General features: G+C 35.9%; 2 long non-coding RNA genes across 2 annotated transcripts in view; one reads left to right on the top strand and one right to left on the bottom strand.

The window, feature by feature from the left end:
* LOC146587318 (uncharacterized) overlaps positions 1-19,672 on the top strand; it is a 32,296-nt gene extending 12,624 nt beyond the window's left edge. Inside the window, exons 4-6 of the long non-coding RNA XR_014897662.1 lie at positions 4,054-4,178; positions 11,747-11,846; positions 19,526-19,672. This is a non-coding gene — a long non-coding RNA (uncharacterized LOC146587318). The remainder of the gene's footprint in view (positions 1-4,053; positions 4,179-11,746; positions 11,847-19,525) is intronic.
* LOC146587319 (uncharacterized) lies at positions 12,920-19,530 on the bottom strand. The gene is made up of 3 exons (XR_014897665.1): positions 19,479-19,530; positions 16,564-16,604; positions 12,920-12,996 (listed from the first exon to the last, which is right to left on the bottom strand). It is a non-coding gene; the product is annotated as an uncharacterized LOC146587319 (long non-coding RNA).
* Positions 19,673-19,679: the final 7 nt, after the last annotated feature.

The raw sequence follows: 19,679 nt of genomic DNA on the forward strand, positions 1-19,679 counted from the left end.
AAAGTTCTGCTAAATACTTGTATCTTTTACTAACATATAAAGATATTGGAGTTGCACTTTTAACACTTCTGTTGAATATAAATAATATTATATTGTATTTAATATCTTGAATTCAGTTTTTAGTAATCCATGGAAGTAGATTCTATAAAATACCAAATGGCTCATTTTCTAGTGTACACCATGTTGAAAACAACAACCTTCAGACATCACACAATGAATCCTGACTTTTATGCCTAATATGCTATAGTTCTTATTTGTAGTCTAGAACTATTTTCAGCTTTGCCAATATCTTTTAGTATTGATTCGCTGAAGATATGCATTTATAAATACATATTTATTATTTTGCAAAATTTCATCTCTTTAGAGTTTGTTTTTTTCAGTAAGTTGTAGAGAAAGGTATGCTCAGTTTTTTCATGTGAGTTTGTGTTTCATAAAGTCATAGGAACACCACACAAGAAAGAGATCATGTTTAAGTTCTTTACTAATTATTATTGATAGTTTGTTTACTGTTTTGTTAAAAAGACTAGATGGAATTATGAGCCCTCTAGTGGCTGTTCACTCTCTTAAATACTTATTTTAGGCTCTTGATCAACTGACACAGAAAAAGAAAACCCTTTCTTTTTCAGTAGCAGCAAGATTTTTGTTGCTTTAACTCTAGGCAATATTGTGTATTGTCTTACATGCATAGCAAATGGAATAGTAAGAACTGGGCTGCTTCTTTTTAAGTCATGAAAGGAGTGCCAGTAGAAAGGAGATTCAGAATTACACTAGCATGATACATGATACTCTTCTATAAGGAGAGTTTTGCTTTAAAAGCAAGAATAGATACCTGATTCTGCAGAGTTTTTATTATAGAGAATGCTCATATCCTTGCTTTCATATTAATTAGTTAAAATACATGGAACTTCTAGTGGGCAGCCTGGTGATGATTTAATAGCTTTAGTCAGTGATCTTTGCTCTTTCAGATAGTGCTGAAAGCCCCCAAGACAGGGGCTTAGACTCAACAAGTGTTTTTTAGTACTTCATGTATCGATAGAACAAAAGCCAGAAAAAATGTCGATGTTTATTSTCATTTCCTGCCTTGTAGAGTGGACTTGAGCTGACACTGCCACAGTTCAGGCAGACAGCATTTTGTAGGGTAATTCTAAATAAGYCACTTTCCAAAGAATTCTGTCATGGGAGGCATTTTTGCTTAGGCCATGGAATGCACGGTGTTTGAAGGAAGCATGAGAATATGATTCTTATGCAGATTTAGTATCTCTGCCTATATTCCTTGTCTCAGAGTTCAGATAAATCCTGTAGTCAGTGGTGCCTGTATTCATACTACAGCAATGAGTGTTTGCTAACAGTATTCATTAATAGAACAGCAGACAAGAAAGGATTTTTCTTTTACAGACTTCTTTATAGCTCAGCCCTTTTAGTTTCATTTATTCTGTGTCATGAGTCCAGGAAATATTTACCATAGGGAGCTCTGAATTTATTAGAGCTCAGGTACATGTGAGCATCTGAACAGTTTGATTGATGGAATGTATTATGCTTCAGAGCTAATTCATTTTTATTTTCTCTCCAGTTAATTGCTGGAGAGCAATTTTCCACACTCTCAACCTTGAATGTTCCTTTCTGTGTAGCACAATCTTATCTTCCTGCCAGGATATGGGCCCAAGGCTATAGTACTTAGTGCAGGCATTTTACCTAGTGGGTCATACTGGACTCAGTATCTGATTTTTCCCTTTAGAAACTATGACTAATGGTGAAAAGAGGAACCCAAATTACTTTCTTAAAGCAAAGCATTACTTAACAGCCGAAACAGGGGAAAAGGGATTAGCAGGAACTGTTTGTACTGTGGGTGCGTAGCTCAGAGGAGTGGCTAGACCTACAAAAGAATGTAATTGAAAACTTTGCCCAATAAAGAGGTAAAGGAGTAACAAAATATTTATATCCCAGCTTGTAAACATACCAAGTTATTTATGTTTCCAAACATTCATTTGCTGCTGTTTATAAAGTCCAAACAGCATAAATGTCAGCAAGATAAGCAAAGAAAACTCTAGATATTCAGTCACATGAACAGAATAAGTTACAGCTTTCTTACTAAAAGATCTTTCTTTTAAACTTTAATCGCAATATTAATACATGCTCCCTCCTACTTGTTTAACACCACTCTGAAGCACTTGAAAGTTAAGAAGTAAATGAAACAAAATGTATTTGAAACACACTTGGGATCTGTATTATTGATATTTTCACCTGTGAAGGTATATACAGTGGGATCTTGTGAATAGACAATYTGCAAGAACTTTAACATCTACTTACTACTCAGCAATATTAATGTGATATTAATGTGAAAGAAATTGTGGTATTATAATTGATGCCTGTTTAATTGATAATATAAAATGATTTTCTGTATTCTGATAACCATTTTGTAATACATCAGAAATCCATTTTTTTTCCAAAACACTTGATGGAGGCTAACAGTTTGTTTGAATGGTGCAAAATCAAGTTCAAAGCATTCTACTAAATACAATGTAACATCCCACCAGATCACTGATTTTTGTGCAGAGATCTTAATGCCTTCCCAGAATTCTTTAATTTCTTTTGGTTGTTTGAAGTAGGTCTGCTCCTGCTTACATTAAAATATGAAGCAAAAATTTCATTGTGACTTAAACCAGTCACAGTGATAAGGGATAAAGATCAGTACATTTCAGTCTGAAATTTGCTAGATGATACCTGCCATTTTATGTGGGATTTTAAAAGATTCATTATTTTAATCTATTCAAATTATGCATCAGAAACCAATAGCAAACATTTGAACTTGCTTATTTTTTGCTTCTCACATTGTTATTTTTATTTTATCAACAAAAAATATTTGATTGTTTTCATTTAGCAAAAGAGCAAGAAAATAAAATTCCGATCATTTTCATGAGTTTGTCTGAAATCAGAACACTTTAATAGCAGGTGCTATAGCAGAGTGTATAGGAGCTTCATTTCACATTATGAAATAGAACAGAATGTTTGTGTTAGTCTATTCTCATGAAGCTTTTTACTGTATCCAAGAAGTCAGACTACTTTCCATTCAAGGAAAAAATTATAGTAATAACACAGGAGGCTACTGATACTCAAATGGATTAAGATGTCAGTTCTCATTTATTTAACTGCTATTGTATGACCATTTTCCAGCTCGATTTTTTTTCCTGTCCCTAATAGCTCTATTTCCTCTTTCAAATGGAGGACCCTCATAGTATGTTGTAAGAACTGATTCTTCAGCACAACATCTAAAAAAAATTACATCACAGATCTTACCTTCTTGGTCATAGCAACATAAGCAGTCATTTTTTCTTGCATTTCTTAAATATATAAAGTTCATATCTTCCTGCAAGGGAAATTGTATAATGTACTAGCTGTTTAAAATGAGTGTGTGTTTTATTGTAGTTTAAAATACATGAATATCATTTCATGAATTACATAATTTATATAGTTTACTTTGTTATGTATATTTTCTATTCCTAAGACTTTTTGAGTAAACTCCCAAGCATGAGCAGAAATGCTGGTTAGCCTTTGAACCTTGCAGAGTAAAACTTGTTGATAAAAGGAGGTTGTTTATGATGGACAAGTAGGTATGCAAGAGTTTCTTGAGTGAGGCAGGGTCTTTCTCTTGTGCTTTTGCAAGCTGAGTTTCTCAGTGTTAGATCTTACCAATGTTTATCAAAACCTGGCTTAAGTTAGTGTAAGGAGATTCTAGAATAAAAAAATAAAAAATAATAAAAAATAATAATAAAAAAAGCCCAACCTGAAATATGTAGGCCTGACTGAGCTTCTAAGACCTTAAGTGGAAAGTTGAAACACACCCCAGATCAGTGCTGTATGTATATGGCTCATAGAGGTAAGTGAGGAAAAGGTTTGAGAAGTGAGTATATGCCCTGTACTTCATGGTTATGCTTTTCTTCTGTAAATGCAATGTGTACATTTAGTATAGAGCTTATTAAGAGAGGTGCTTGACACTAGTTTTCTAAACATTCTCATGATGTACACACTTGCAGAAATGTTTGTTTCTTCCAAAAGGGTCTAGAGAAGAAGCAGCCTTGAACTAGGAATCTCCCTTTGTGAGAAGATCTAGCTTCTGGTATTTGCCCTGTGAAGAGCAAGACAAGAGCGATCTTTCTGCAAGACAAAGTACTAGCATCTAGGTAAAGCTATGATTCTGGCCCTGAAGTAGAAAAAAAAAAATCAAAGTTGAGACTGACTAGTTTGTTCAGGATTTTCTAAGGAAAAAAAATGGGAATTATGGGATTTGGAACTCTGAAAAAAGGGAAGAACTGAAGAGGAATGTGGTGTAACAGTGGTGTTGAGCAAGACAGAGTGAGTTTGAGGCTTTTTTTTTTTCCTGCTTTGAAATGTTGGGGGCAAGTGGCTTCACTGGAATGATCTAAATAAACCTGTCTTGGGTAGAGGGGTGAGTCCTCAAGCAGACATCTTCAAGTTTTTTCAGTGACATTAGGTGAGAGGCACCTAAGCATTCTCAGCAATGCAGTACCTTCTGCAAGAATATACTATTATGAAAATGGTGGTTTGTATTTTCAAAAAATCTTGCAAATGTTTTGTAAATACCCATTTTGTATTTTAATTAGTATTTGTAAGTGTTTTAACCACCTCACTGTCATCTTCCCCAAAATTTTAGTAATATTTGTAGAACACAGGGCTGCTCAAGTTGAGGGAATCCTTTTATTCATGTAGTGTCTGAATGGATTAAGTTTTTATTAGTCTGCTTTATTTGCAGCTAACTATTTCAGTCTGTCTTCACCCCAAGATAATATTTAGTATTAATATATTGCATCTATATAGAATCAGTCTCATGAAGAATTCAAAGAGCTTTTCAAATTGATGTGAATCTAGTATTCCTCTCTATTCAGTAGCTATCTTTGTATCTCAGTAACAGATCACTGGAAAAATTCTGAGAGAGAACAGCATTTTCTCATTGTGGATTAYTTACCCGGCAGCTCCGAAGAAGAACTATTACATAGCCTTATAGAGCTGTTTTGAAAATTTGTAGCCAAGGCATCTTATCCCTTCTGTGAATAAGGAAAAAACACAAATCTGTTGCTTTTCTTTCAAAAACTGGGGTAAAAAACCCACCTAAATCAAGCAGCTGAGTACAGTTGAGAAAGATTAACACTTAGCCAAAATTTTTCATTATCTATAGGGTTAAAGGTAGATATTAATTATCCATCTCTATACTTTCTAAAATACTATTTGAATGCCACTAGTAGTTGGTGTTTTGAGGTTATTTATTTTGTGGAAATTGAAGTATGTTGGGTTGCAGCTGGTACACATGTAAACAAATGCCTCAGAGCAGATATGTACAGTTTTCCCAGATGAGGCATCCACCTGTTTGATTTTGTATGAAAACACAGCAAGAGCACACCAATTAACACAGCTATGTTTCAAGATACATTTTTCTGAGATTTTCTCCATTGCCTTATGTGCCTAATTCCCCTCTTAAAAGATTTTTTTTATATAGGAAAAAATTATGTTATACATCAGTATTCCCATTCTGCAGTATTACCTTTTGTTGACTTCAAATACTGTTGCTGAAGAGGAACTGGCTATCGAGAATGAAAAACCAAAATTACACAGCAGGGGGCAGCACAGGTCCTACTTGCTTTAAGCCTGGTTTGCACCTGAGAAAAATGTTGCTGTCTCCAGTCTTATAGTGCAGTTACTTCTATTTTAAACAAATGCTTTCCTTTCTTTGAAGTAAGTGACTTTTAGCAAAGAAGTGGAAATGACCTGTATCACTGGTCACTGCCATACTACAAAAGCAGAGTGTACTGGAGAATGCCATAAAAAGCAGAGTTCAGGATGCTAGCATCCAACTCTTAAAATCTGGGCCACAGGCTACTGCATAGATAGAAGTTCTGTCAGAAGAAGCTCAAAATGAACGGGCTGTAAGTCTGATCTGTGCTAATAAAGAGTATTTCCACACAGATCTCTAGATAAGTCTGTCTTCCTCTTAGTAACAAGCGGTTTCCAGGTTGTATTTAAAGACATGCAAGTGTTCTGACTTCTTTTTGAGGTTTTCTGTTCTCTAGCTAGTCAAGTGTTGTTCCTTTTCTGTTTCTGTTCTGAGGGCTGCTGATGAAGCAGGACATTGCTAACCATTCTAGTTTTAATTCCATGAAATTTTTGAACACATTTACTTTGTGCTTTGGAAAAGGAATCCAAAAATATGACCCTCAGTACACATGCAGAAAAACAGACAGCAAAGCCCACCATGCTTCTTCACACACACTAACAACTTATGCAGGGTGCAAGGTGCAGCTGGCTTGTTGAAGGATCCTGCAAGCAACCAGAAAAAGTTCTCATTAAGCATTTACTGAGATGATGTTGCTCTTTCACCTTTTCTTTTTTTTTTTTTTTTTTTTTTTTTTTTTTTTTTTTTGGGGGGGGGGGGAATGTTGAATGGACCAAACAATCAGAAATATTTTAACTAAACTGCAAAGAGTGTTGTGTGTTGGGGGAGCAGGGGAAATGGGATAGCCCACCCAGAAAAAAAATGTTAATCAGAATTATCAAAGTCCTGTCATCAGCTCTAACATTTGCACCCATTCTATCTCCAGATAGGCATAAAAAACTTGACATTATCATTGAATTTTACTCATGTTGTAGCTTAACTTCACCATCTTGTTCAATTTTCTTACTTAGCCTACAGGAAAAAGCAGAAATCTTTCTGGGAATACATTGATCATTAGTTAAAAACTTGACAACATTAAATGCGTATTATTATTTTGAAGCAATGGCAAACATTTTAATCTTGCTGTGCTGAAACCATTTATTTATGTATGTATGTATGTATTTATCCGTTGATCTGAATCACACATTTCAATATTTGGCTAAAGTATCACCTAACACCCAGGAGAATGACTTACAGCTATAGATTTAGGAGATTATCAGGCTTAATTAGTATTACTGTGGACCTCCTGTGATGCAGAACATGGCTTCGTTATTTTAAACTTTTAAATCTAGTACTAAGATGAATTGCTATTCAGTTACACTGTATGACAATAATTAGTCTGTGTGAGATCAATTTAAAACTGCTTAAGCCCCCTGGTTATCACAAATCCTCTACAATTTTTTTTCTGAGCTCCCTCATGCTTGTGCCAACACTTTCAATAGCATGTGAGTGAAGTTTGTCCCCAGTGCAGCATGAAAGAAAAATAGTGGAATCATGTTGGAGATGAATTTGGTAATACATACTCAGTTATCTAAGTTGCCTTTTAGTAAGGACAGAGCACTAATTCAGTTCTCACTATGCCTTGGTTTTGTGGAAATATCTGTCCTTGTTCCTTTGTTTTTTTTATGATAGCTTCCTCAGGATTAACTTATATTTGTAAGATGAATTCTGAAAGGTCCTGAATTTTCTGCCTCATGGGCTAAGGTGATAAGAATTACATTGGAGTATTATTTGCCCTTTTTTCCCCACAAGAAGAGAAAAGTATAGAGAGGTCTCAGATATAAATTGAGTAACAGTAAAAGGTTTTTAATTAAACAAGATTGGCAAAAGTGAAAGAAATCAGTATCATTTATGTTTGTACTGTTTCCCCTGTACTGAAAGTACTGTATGAATTTCAAATGCTAGTGTAGCATATTAGAGAGAAATATGGAAGTATTCATCATTTGAAATTAACAGGAAGCTTTTAGGAGAAAAAACAAGAAACATTAGCATTGATTCTAAATCTTATTTTGTGAGCAAATTTGAACAAGCACCCTGGTGCTTTACTGTTTGCTCACCTGAAATTCCTACCAGAGGCTTTGAACAGGGCTTCTTTCACAAGATAACTAGGACTGACATAGAAGTTCACTATAAAAATCTCTGCAAGCAAAAAGATATCTCAAGCTAGAAGTTCTTTTTTTTATTTTCTTTTTTTTATTTCCTTTTCCTTTTTTTTTTTTTTTTTTTTTNTTTTAATTGTATGTGAGGGCTAGAACCCACTGGATAATTTCTGTACAACAGTGTAAATAGCTACATATAACTTAGCTAATTAAAACTCAGTGTTTTGGAAGATAAGCAAATTGATTTTTATGGAAAAAAAATGACATTTGATTACAATTTCAATTCTGCAGGATTGGCATGTGCAGACCCATAAGTCATGTTTTTTAATGGATATGTTGACCAATGTTGAATGACTGGTAATACTTAATAGCACAAGTTGGGTATTAATTTAAGTCAAGTGGCATTCATTGAATAAAACAAAGTAGAGATAAATTAACGCTTGACTTGATTATTCACTTCCAACTTTCCTGGTGTGACAAACAGACCTACTGAGTGTTTTTAAGCGGTTTTGAGTCTGTTTCCATACTTCACTGTGTGGCTTCTCCAGTTTCACCCCTGTTGTATGGTGATACTAAAAAGAAACCCAAATGGCTAGATAGAATGTGCTGTGTGATACTAAGACTTAGTCTGGAAAGCAGGCAGAAGTCTACTTGCAGCTCCTGAGTTCATAAATCCTTAGTTTATAAATTGCTATGTAAATTAATCATAGTGTTTATTTTTAATAATAAAAGTGCATAAATCTATTATTGTGAATTCATACTTGCATGAAGAAAAGTAATTGGGACAAATTTTAAATTTTCTGATATTGGCCTAAATTCAGAATAATTAGTTTGACTTCTTTAAAAGTTTTTAAAAATTCTTAAAAGTACTTCATCCTTACATCAAAATATTTATAGATTTAATTAAAATCTAGATCTCAGTCCCCTGAATGACCAGGTGATGCTACTTGATTCAGCAGTTGTAATTAGGATATGAACAAGCATAATGAAGGAGATGTCATTAATAAGCATACAACTATTGTATGCCTGGATTCCTTTTAAAAGAATACTGGTCATATTTAACTCGAGTAGAAACTAAAACCTAGTAAAGCCTACCTGAAAAATACATTTGAAATCCCCTAAAGCAACATTTTCTAAAGTGATTCTTTATCTAGTGTGTGTATATTTGAGAGATCTAGCACAGCCAAAAATGTTGGGAGAGCAGTAACTGTTTATACCACATCATCTCTTTTCTTAAATTTGTGAATAAAAACTGTAAAATAGAACAATAAACATGATAATCTGAATACAAATTATAAATCTGACTGAACACATTTTAAGGCTTCCTGAACTCTTCCTGAATATCGGAGGAAAAAAAGGTTACCTGATCAGTTCTGTAGAAGATTTCTGAGAGTAGATATCCTCCTTGATCAGCATTATGATAATCGCTTTATGTGTCTTAAATTGTATTATAAACATTACCTACTTAATTTCCATAGTGCCTTTGAGCTACTAACATCTCTAAGTTGAGAAGACAAGCAGTTTCACTTTAATTTAGTGGCAGGACTTTACAGATTACTGGTAACTACACTTACCATAGTTCATTGAAGTGTGGTGCGTTTTGCTCCCTTCTCCTCCTCTCCCATTCTTGCCTTCCCCTTGGTGGGTGGCATAATGGGGATTAAAATCCAAAAGCAACCTATCTTTTGCAGTCTATGACGAGAGGAAGTTGAATCTGGAAGTTTTTTGCTCTCTCAGTTCTTTTGATACTGCTTCTGAGGGGAATGTGAATTGCATGTTTTAATTTTAGGGAATTACCCACTGCGTGCTAGGTTGCAAAGTCTGTCAAACATACGTACCTGCTACCTAAAAACTACCTCTGTATCTTACAGCTCCTCCAGCTGCTTMTTTTTGTAAAAGCTCTTCTGTTAGTATCCCTGAAAATAGACTCTAGTGATTTGGCACTCACATTTATGCATTGATTTGAGTCCGTGTCCAAGTTCCTTGAGTATAGCTGTAGGAACAATACCAGGCAGACTGGTTTCCAGTGTTATTTTCATGGACTGGGAGCCTAAAACACTTGTTCTGTTTTTTCTATTTGGAAGTTTCCAAACTAAAAAGATGTTGTTGGGCTTCCTTTTTTTTTYCCTTTACTCATGATCTCTAGCTAAGGCTTGGTGTTTCTGGATTTCATAAAAAAAAACACAGATGCTAAAAGTATATAATGTAAATAAGTAATTGCTTCTATCCATGGAGGACATGGCATCTTTTGCCTTGCACAGGAGGAGCCCTGCTCTGGAGCTAGCTGCTAAACTATGGCCTTGTCTGGTCCATTGCACTGGTGAGCTTTCTGGTTACAGTGTTTCAAACGTCCATAACAGTTAAAACCAACATTGTAACTGTTCATACTCTAGACAAGCTGCACAAAAAGCCCTACAAAGCTTGTGGGGACATCAACTATTCTACACCCAGCTCCCAGACAGACACGTTTGCTTTAATGAACACTGACACCTAGTACTTGCGTTCTCTCTGAAGTTACTAGGAGTTTTCAGTTAAATTCAGTGGAGCAGACTGCAGGCTGGATTCACAAAAGAAAAAAGAAAAGTCAATGACTTTATAAGGGAGCATGTTCGAATGTAAAACAAAATTAAACTTTGATACAGAGCAGAATGAAGAAGGGCAGTGAGTGAAATGACGTTCTATTTCATGCTTTTTAATTCTCRAAGTTATAGAATATACTTTTTAAGAAGAGAAACTTCCTCATAAAAGGACACAATCTTACTGCCCCAGCCCAGGACAGAAGTAGCAGACGTTTTGAGAATTCAGAGGTTACTGTAATATACATAAATCCAGTGTGCAGAAATGTTTTAGAAGTGTATCTGCTTTGTGTTATGCAACCCTTTGAATTCTGAGAACAAGAACATAGTCCTGTACTACATACTCAGCACTTGTTCAGTAAGCTGTGAAAATCTTGAGCTACGCAGGCAGAACTAGCTGGGGCTTAAACTCTTGAGAAGAGGAAACGTGCTACCACAGCCATGCCCCATTATTCCAAGCTAACACTGATGCTACTCCTAGCTTTTCTTCTGAAGGGTGTTGATGTTAATACTGATCAATAATGCTTAGAGAAAAAAAGTGTTATTTGTAGCCTGGATATTCATGAGCTATACAAAACAATGTTTGTGGAGAGTAATATCTCTTATTAGGCCTGGTGATGTAGTTGGAAAAAGTAATGAAAATAAATACCCAAAACTTGGTGAGAGATGGACCTGCTCAGGTTGTTTGCTTAGTAAATATAATGGATCCTTTGTTATCCTTACTGGTTTTGCACTGCTTTTTGCTTTTCTCTAACTGCTGCAACTTTTGTATTTGAAGATGCTTCTATTGTGTATTACTGAAGGAGTTAAATTATCTTAGCAACATGGGCTAAAGCTGAAACTCCCCCAGCATCATCTTTCTCAGCGATCATTGTCCAGTAAGAAAATAGGTCTGTAAGTGATACTATTCATCTGAACAGAAAGAAACTGTTATCATGGTGTTTGTCAGCTGTGTGTAATACTGATACCTGAGCTGGCCTTTGGAACTGGGTATCGTTACAGATAATGTAGTAGTTTCTACTTTCAGGTGGTTTTGACTTGTGAGTAAAAGATCAGTGGAACCAAAGAGCAACTAAAAGTTTGCACCTCAGGATACAGGCATTCCCAACCCCAATTCCAGTTTCTGAAATATTCAGAACTACATTTTTTCACAAGCATTTATTGCTTTTGTAACTACTACAACAATAACAATTATTTCTGCAAACAATTTATGTATTTAACATAATATGAATAAATTAAATAATTGACTGCTATTATCAACTTGTAATAGAACTACTGACAGGAATTAAAGCATAGTCATCAAAAGTATTGTACAAATAAGGCATTTTCTATCAATCTTTCTCTCATAGATCACAGCTGAAACCAAAGAACAATATGGACAAGCTGGTAGCAGCTACTGACATGATAAACCCTGTGCAAGTAGAGTTTTCTTCTGTACAACAGCAAAAGGTAATTTAATGTAATAAGTGTGTAAGTTTAAAACAATCATAGTTTTGTTAGATTTATTAGAGAGTTAAAGGTAGTGGATGGTAGTGGAAAGTTTGCCTAAACTTTCCATTGTAGTTCTTAAAAGTACTTTAATTTACAGATCTGAGCACTGAATCAGATCCTTTATCTCATGAGAAGTACTTTTGAAAGTAAGAATTCAAGTATCTTTTTGAAAGACACTATGTTAAGGTGTACTTTCCATCTTTGTATGTCATTTATTTTTGCTTTTTCCTGGATAGATATTTTGTTTCACAATTTCTTATGAATAGAAACAGATCAATTCCAACACAAAAACTATTGACAATGAAACTATTCTGTAAAGGAAATAATGACTGAAAAGTGCTACTAAGAGTGTAGGAACTCATTCCTCTGGCATCTTTGTCTGTGTAGGCAAGGGCCTGTGTAGATGTATGCAAATGGGAAAGGTAAAAATGTATATTTGTGTGGGGAGTGTTTTGTGGGTCACTTCTAAAGGATCTGGAAAAGGTAACCAAAAAGAACAATCTCATAGACATTTAATGAGCAGTGGAATATGTGAAATTGATGAGAGGGTCTCTATCTCCACTGGAAATTAGTTAGAGTCAAAAAAAAAAAAAAAAAAAAAGTTTTGTAAAGGCTCTCCTCTTGCAATTTGTGTTATTTCCCCAGCTTTCCACATTGTTATGGAGAAAATTCCAGTGGATAGATGGGAAATAATTCAGGGATTAGTGAGCCTATGAAGAATGAGACCATGCTATATGAAAGACCAGATACGACTGAAAGTTTTGTTGCAACAGGAGAATGAAGAGATTATAACTTGCATTCTAGCAAAATTCTGACATTATGATAAGGTAGGTAGATGAAACAGGTATCCCATCTTGTAAATTCTGACAAAAAGGATGAAAGCTGCAAGACTGTCTTGTGAGGACACCCTTACAGRCTCAGGAACAAGCTGAGGCAGAACTGCTGGAGCAAGTCAGGGCAGACTGACTGCTTGCTGTAATTTAGACAGGATCTGTTGAATAGTTTAAGCCTAGAAGGCTTCAATAGTTGCTTTAAAACCTATATAATGCTTCTGGCCTTGGGCTATAAATTCTGTGTTGTAACTCCATAACTTTGGGCACAGGAGTGTCTGAAACAAGAAGAAAAAAATATCTGATGAAAGCAAGATCACTTTGTACTAATTCTTATAGGGATATATTGTCATTTACGGTTTGATAAAAATTCACATAGGAAAGTCACAATAACAAAAAAGATCTTATAATGCTTACGAAGGTAGATTACCAGATTATCATGGAACAGTTTTCTGAAATCTTTGATGTACTTTTTACGTAAATATAGAAAAAAATCACTGTCTGCCAATCCTAAGAGCACTGAAAWTTTTTTTTTTTACTCTAAAAAATGAAACGTAGATAAACAAAGAACAACATCATGTAATCTTTGTGTAATAGTTTAATCATTATACAGGAAGACAGTTATTCTAAAATAACTCTTTCATGCACCAAAACATGTTCTGGACACAAATTATGTTTGTCCTTCCTGTAAATCTATTGAAGTGTGTTTGCCCCCTAGAACCTGCAGGAATTACAAAAAAATGCGTAAGTAATAAGTTGAGTCACTCTAATTGTACCAAAATTACTTCCCACAAGACAAATTCAGAGGTATACGTGCACATTCAGCTGTTCCCTAAGGAGAACTATTTGAATCAGAGTACAGTAAAGAATATTGTTTGTACTTGCCTTTTGCATATTTTTCTGAAATGTATTGAAATGGCAGCCTGCCCACAAATATATGTGATTAGGACTTGCATTATGTTTTTAATCACTAAGTCTCTCATTTATATATTTTTTAAAAAAAGAGCTCAGATGTCAAATCAGAGCAAAATTAAGGTGCACAAGTAATTATTGTTTAGTTATCCATGTTCTAAATAAATAGAGAGAAATATTAATTTGTGGGGTTGGCTTTGCTATTTCTTTCAATACAAATTTCTGCCTTGATGTATGTAAATAGATGGAAAACTCATTGAGGTCAAGGTCCTCACTAAATTCTGCTCTTTTCTATAATGAATTTCCCGAATGCTTTCATATTGAATTAGGGCATCGTAGTGCTTAATATATTGTGATATTCTTGGAAGAATTTATAAGACTCAAGATCATGATGTGAAGAGTGTGGAACAGACCTAAAGAACACAGAATTATTTAGCCATATTTTTAGTCATACTCTATGACTCTAATGAGTTTTTTATAGTAAGCCTGGCCTGTTGTGACTTGATAACTGTGGCTATGCACTTTGAATTCTTCTTTCTGAAGAATTAAGAAATATTTAATTTTATAGCATTTTATTTTCTTTCTTTTCAATGTCTATAGACAGTACTAAACATATTTATTATGTGAGAAGTACTCGGTCCTCCTTGTAATAATATCAGGGTCTGCTCTGAAGTCTAGAAAATCATGTTTAGTTTTTTTTGTTTGTTTGTTTGTTTTTTGTACAGTGATTGTTTGACATGTAGGTAGTTCTTCTGATGACAATAGTTACCTATTTTCTTCTAATAAAACATACATAACTGTTTACACCAGCAAGATTAAATGCAGACTGCTAGAGCTTTCTCTAGACTTGCTGTGGCACAGATCAGAAATACTTCTGCCAATGCTTATTTTCTTTCTTTCTTAAAATGCCCAAATATTTGGGGACAGAAATGTATTTGGGCTGTGCTCTTGACAGCATTTTCAGTGTTGTCATAAGATATGTATTAAGATAACATGGAAACTGCGTTCTCCTTTGACTTTGTGTAGTGTGCAAACCTACTGATTTCAGCGATACTGCAGCTGAAGTGCTGATCTGACCCATGATCGTTAAATAACTAAGTGTCCACTTAGATAAAAGAATCAAAAAAGCACAAAAGCTTGAAAATGTGCACTATCGTAGCTATCGTATTTTGAAGAATACTGGACAGTAAATACTGACAGCAATTTATAATGGTCTATGAAATGCCACAGATGTTTGGGTGATGTGAGGCATAACAGGAGCCTTGGTAATAGTATAATACAGTATAATAAATTGTATCTCTTGCTGGCTAAGCAAGCAGAAAGTTAATCAGCCACTGCCGTTGAGAAGGAAAGCACCTCTAAATGCTTCATGAATCTGAGCAGGTAATAAGTGCTATGCTTTTACAGACTACAGATATTATTTCTGTGTGCAGCTGCGTGTTGCTATTATATAAGTAGAATAAGGCTTAAAAGAAATTTAATTATGTAAGGAAATATATATTCAATGCTTGCAACATTCTGTGAATTTTTCTATATTTAACTTATCATGTAAGAATGAGAAGTGAGATTTTTGTAGGTCGGGATATCAAAATTGAGTAAAGCTATTTATTTCAAGAGACCTATCAAATTTTGTCTCCACTTTCACTCTGCTCCTTCCCCCAAAAGTATACAACATTTTGACTGTAGATACTAGATGTGATAAAGAAATGTTTATTCTTTATGTAAATTATGTATATTAGTTATTTTATGACAACTGTTATAAAAAAAAAAAAGACTTGCAACTCATTTCCCATTATGGCTTCACATATCACAGTAAGAAGAGAATGGAATAGCTTGACAGAAAGTATTAAAGAACAAAAAAATGCAAACACTTAGAAGTAGGCCCCTTTTCTTAAAACACTGTCCTTTATTCAGTAGGCCATCTCACTATTCCCCTTCACTTGAAGTTCTTCCTGGAAGCATACTGCTTTGGTGAGATCAACAATCCTTTGTACTACCGAAGTTTGTATGACTGACTACATTGTCATTATGTTGTTTTTGTTTAGATTTCTTTTAAAACCTGAGAGTCAGTATAAAAAGATGAGTAAACAGAGGTATATTACTCCTGAAGAGAGGAGTGAATGTGTAGGTTTAACATGTTTTGACCTAATTCTTATTTTTATTTGACGTGCCCTAACTTTATTGAGCTTTTGTATGTATGCAAATTCTAGAAGTAACAGCAGAAATAATATATTTGCAAAGGAGAATCAGAGCTTTTGCAGAAACTTTCTGGCAATAAGGTTGTTTTTCTTAGCTACCTTTTTTGAAGCCATTGGAAGTATTCCATTTATCCTCAGGGTATCTATCCCCAGCTGACCATGACTTACTGCTTTACAGAGAACAAATAAATCTGCCTCTGCCTTGTTTTCAAATAACTAGTTTAAACATAACTATTTCTTATGACAAATGAAGGAGCAACTGCCACACTCAGTAATTCCTGTGTAATTCAGTTAGTCATCTACATACCAGTAGCTACAGGAAAGGTTTCCCATAGGTAATGTTGCTTCTAAAAACTCCATAGAAAATGATACTCTTCATTGGGATACCCTTTCTTTAGTAAACTTTATTTAGGGCTTGTTGTTGTGACTATAAACTGACAGGTTATATTTTTTCCTTTAGATCATAATTAACTAAAATTTGTTTCTAGCTTTTCTGAAAACATAAGTTTGTTTCGTGAAACAAACTTAGTTGTTCACCCTTCCAAAACATATAAAATTCCAAAGAGTGTATTCCTTGGCTGGAAACTTAGGGGAACATTGTCATCCTGCAAATCATGCTCCTTTTAACTACTTTTTTACAAGACGTAAGGTATCTATAATTGAAAGAGATAAATCATATATAGGTAAAATTCTTTTTTGTAACTTTATGCATAAGATAGAACTTCTGTATATTACCTTTGCTCAATTAGTTAGTTTCCCCTGTTGTTTGGGTAGACCTAAATAGAAGTAGGAAAACATGATTTAAAAACCAACAGTAGTTTCGGCAGGGAAAATTGAACCAAAGGTACTATCTCAAAATATTTTTCTAAAAGTAGTTCAGTTAATGATGGCATATCTCTTAATCTAGCATTTTATTTTTATGTACCAAAAAAGAAACTGACAACATTTAGTATGTTAATAAGTTGTTAGGTTTTAAAAAAAATACTATTTTTGCAGAAAAATGAAAAGTCTAGAGCATCTAAACAGTTCCCCTCTGAGCTGTCCCATCTCAGAAAGAAAATAGAACTAGGAAAGAGTTCTTGAAGAGCAAGAAGGATCACTGAAGATTCAGAATGGTTCTGTAGGAGAGGTGACTGAGGGTGCAGAACTGCTGTGGTCATTCTTTCCTGCCTCTACCTGTGTTAGCACTGGTACTCATCGATTCTGTGGGGAAACAAGCCCTCCAAAAATGCCTTTTTTTTTTTTCCTTAGTAGAGTGAGAAATTAGGGGGTTAGTTCTCACCTAATTTAGCTCAGTGACCAGCTCACTGCAGGGTCAGACAAGCATCTCTGAGTACAAAGGATTTTTTGTCTTCTGTTCTAAGAGTGGGTGCTAGCAGAGTTCTAATCAGATTGTTAAGCACTTCAGGCACAGGAAAAAGGTTAGAGTAAGAGAAATGTGGAGAACATGCTCCCTGCATAAAGAGGCAATCAGTGAAATAAAGGGAGGCAATGTGAGGATCGAAAGGTCAAAAATGGATTGAGAGAGAGCTGAGCCAGGTTCCTCCAGACAACATCACTGCTGTTGTCTGCACAGAGGTGCTGTGCTTGGAGACATGAGTGGACAAGCCCCGCAGTCACTTGGATCCCCCGCTGAGCTTCATCCTAGTGGCACAGATGGCCAGTTTATCCAGGGCTGGGAGGAGGTTGATTAAAAAGGTCCCATAACATGGTGAGGCCTCCTGTAGGGAGGGCACGAAGGAAGAGGTGAGGGAAGAATTGCAGGCAGGAGCACACAACCTGGAGCACATGAGGTCTGTGTGGGAGTAAGAACATACAGTCTGAGGCAGGGAGATGGAAGCTGCTGCAACTTAAATTTGTTGAGTACTACGAAACTGCTCCTGAAGAACAGTAGACTTGTCAGCCTAGCAGAGGGATGAGGTTATAGTACAAGGAATCTGTGACACAAATCTGTAAGACAGAGTGGTATGGAGACAGTGAATAGAGAACGATAATTCATGGTTAATTAACACAAAAGGTAAGAAACATCAAATAGAAATACCAATCAGGAAGTTCAAAACATACAGAAGTGATTTTTACACAGCGTGGAGTTAAACCAAGGGATTCATTGCATCAGGCTGTAGGTGTCGAAAGCTTTTATGGATTAAGAGAGCAATTGCGTTTTTCTTCCATTAATTTGCCTATCAAGAGCTATTAAACAGAAATATAGTACTCCTAGCTATAAGTCTCTGAGCTGCAGAGTTCTGAAAGCTGAGAGTATGTATCAGGAAAGTATTGTTATGTACACATCTCGTTTTCATAGTCTTCCCAAGGCATTACCAGCTGCCATTGGAAACAGCACACTGTACTAAGTGGGTCATTTCTCTGGCCAACTGATGCCATCCCAGTGTTCCAGCTAGCTTATGCACAAAACATGTGCTTTCTTGACTGCTAATACGGTACATGGTCGGTAAATCCAAGCTCAGTTAATTTAAAACTTGAGACTATAGGAAATATAAAATAGTTGGAAAAAGTTGCAGGTATATTCTCTTACATATTTTAGTGTTCATCAGAAAGATCTGGAGAACAGGGTAACGTATCTGTGTTTTAGTTGCAAAGAATTCTATAGTAAGCATAAATATGCCTCACCTTTTCTAAGTACAGAAGGGTTAGATCAAAAAATATTTTGTCTGCATAAAACAGACGTGCCTTTGGACATCTTGCACAATTCAAGCCCTTTCATTAGCTATGACTTGACAGTAAGGAAAACAATGAGGTTTGACACTAATTAGAACAAAGTGAGAGCAATAAGGGACTGCACTAAATTTCATATAGCCGAAGCAAAGCGAAAACCACACAGTGATTCAGTTCAGCCCCCATCCAGGGAAGTGATGCATTTTTTTAATTCTCTAAGAATAAGAGCTATTAAATATAATATCTACATTGCATATTCTGTTGGACAGAAGCCAGAACACTTTAGCTCCTGGAAGGTGTTGTCTTTTATGGCAACAAACATTTTTTGCCAAATATAGTTACAGCTTGGTTTGTAATCTTGCTTTTTTCACATCCTGCTSTAGTCCATATGGGGTGGGGGAGGATTGTGCTGGACTTCCGCTCAGCACTGATGAGAGCCGAAAATGCTTTCTCTTCCTTTGCGTGTTGGTAAAGGGGGGCTATGTGCCTTCTCCAAAACTGGAGGCGTCTTCAGAGCAGAGCTGGCAGAAAATAACTCTAACTCCAAAACATGTAAAACCATCTGGCAAACTTTTGCATGAATCATAGGGATATTTGTGGCCTCTGGCTCTTTGAACTGCACTGTGAGTAATCCRAGTTGTTCTCGTCAGTGCTGCTGTAGAAACCCATTCCTCGCACTTGGGRTAAAGACCAGGGGTCTTAGATGCAACTTGATGGTCTCCAAATTGTCAGGGGGGATAACTGGCTCACAAACCCCATGTGCTTGTCTAGTCCAGCCAGAAAGATCTGAACTAACGGTGTTACTWCTTCCAGTTCAGTCCTGCTAACAAAAGTAGAGAGGCTGTCGTGAGGTTAGGAAGGCTGAGGACTACTCCTTGCAGTGTTTTTGCCATGTGCCTCTAGTTCTGAYTGTTCCATGGCCTTCGTGGAAAAATTAGTAACGTTAATTATGTAATAAGACCTGTATCTGCCCGCACCATGTTTGCAGCCTGGTTTCTCCATTACCTCTCTCTTCCCCCATCAGGATGCAGACCCACGGGGCAGGAGGACCTCGGCTCGCGCGCCCCCGGCAGAGCGCAGCCCAGCAGCGGAGGGGACTGGAGAAGCCCTCGACAGGCCACCGGCGCGCGCTGCCCTCGGGTAACCAGCGGGCCCGGGGCAGGCGCGCGGCCCCCGCC

Source organism: Rhea americana, unplaced genomic scaffold (genome assembly GCF_003343005.1).
Source record: "Rhea americana isolate MKP2758 unplaced genomic scaffold, rheAme1 scaffold_6, whole genome shotgun sequence".
Taxonomy (NCBI): Eukaryota; Metazoa; Chordata; class Aves; order Rheiformes; family Rheidae; genus Rhea; species Rhea americana.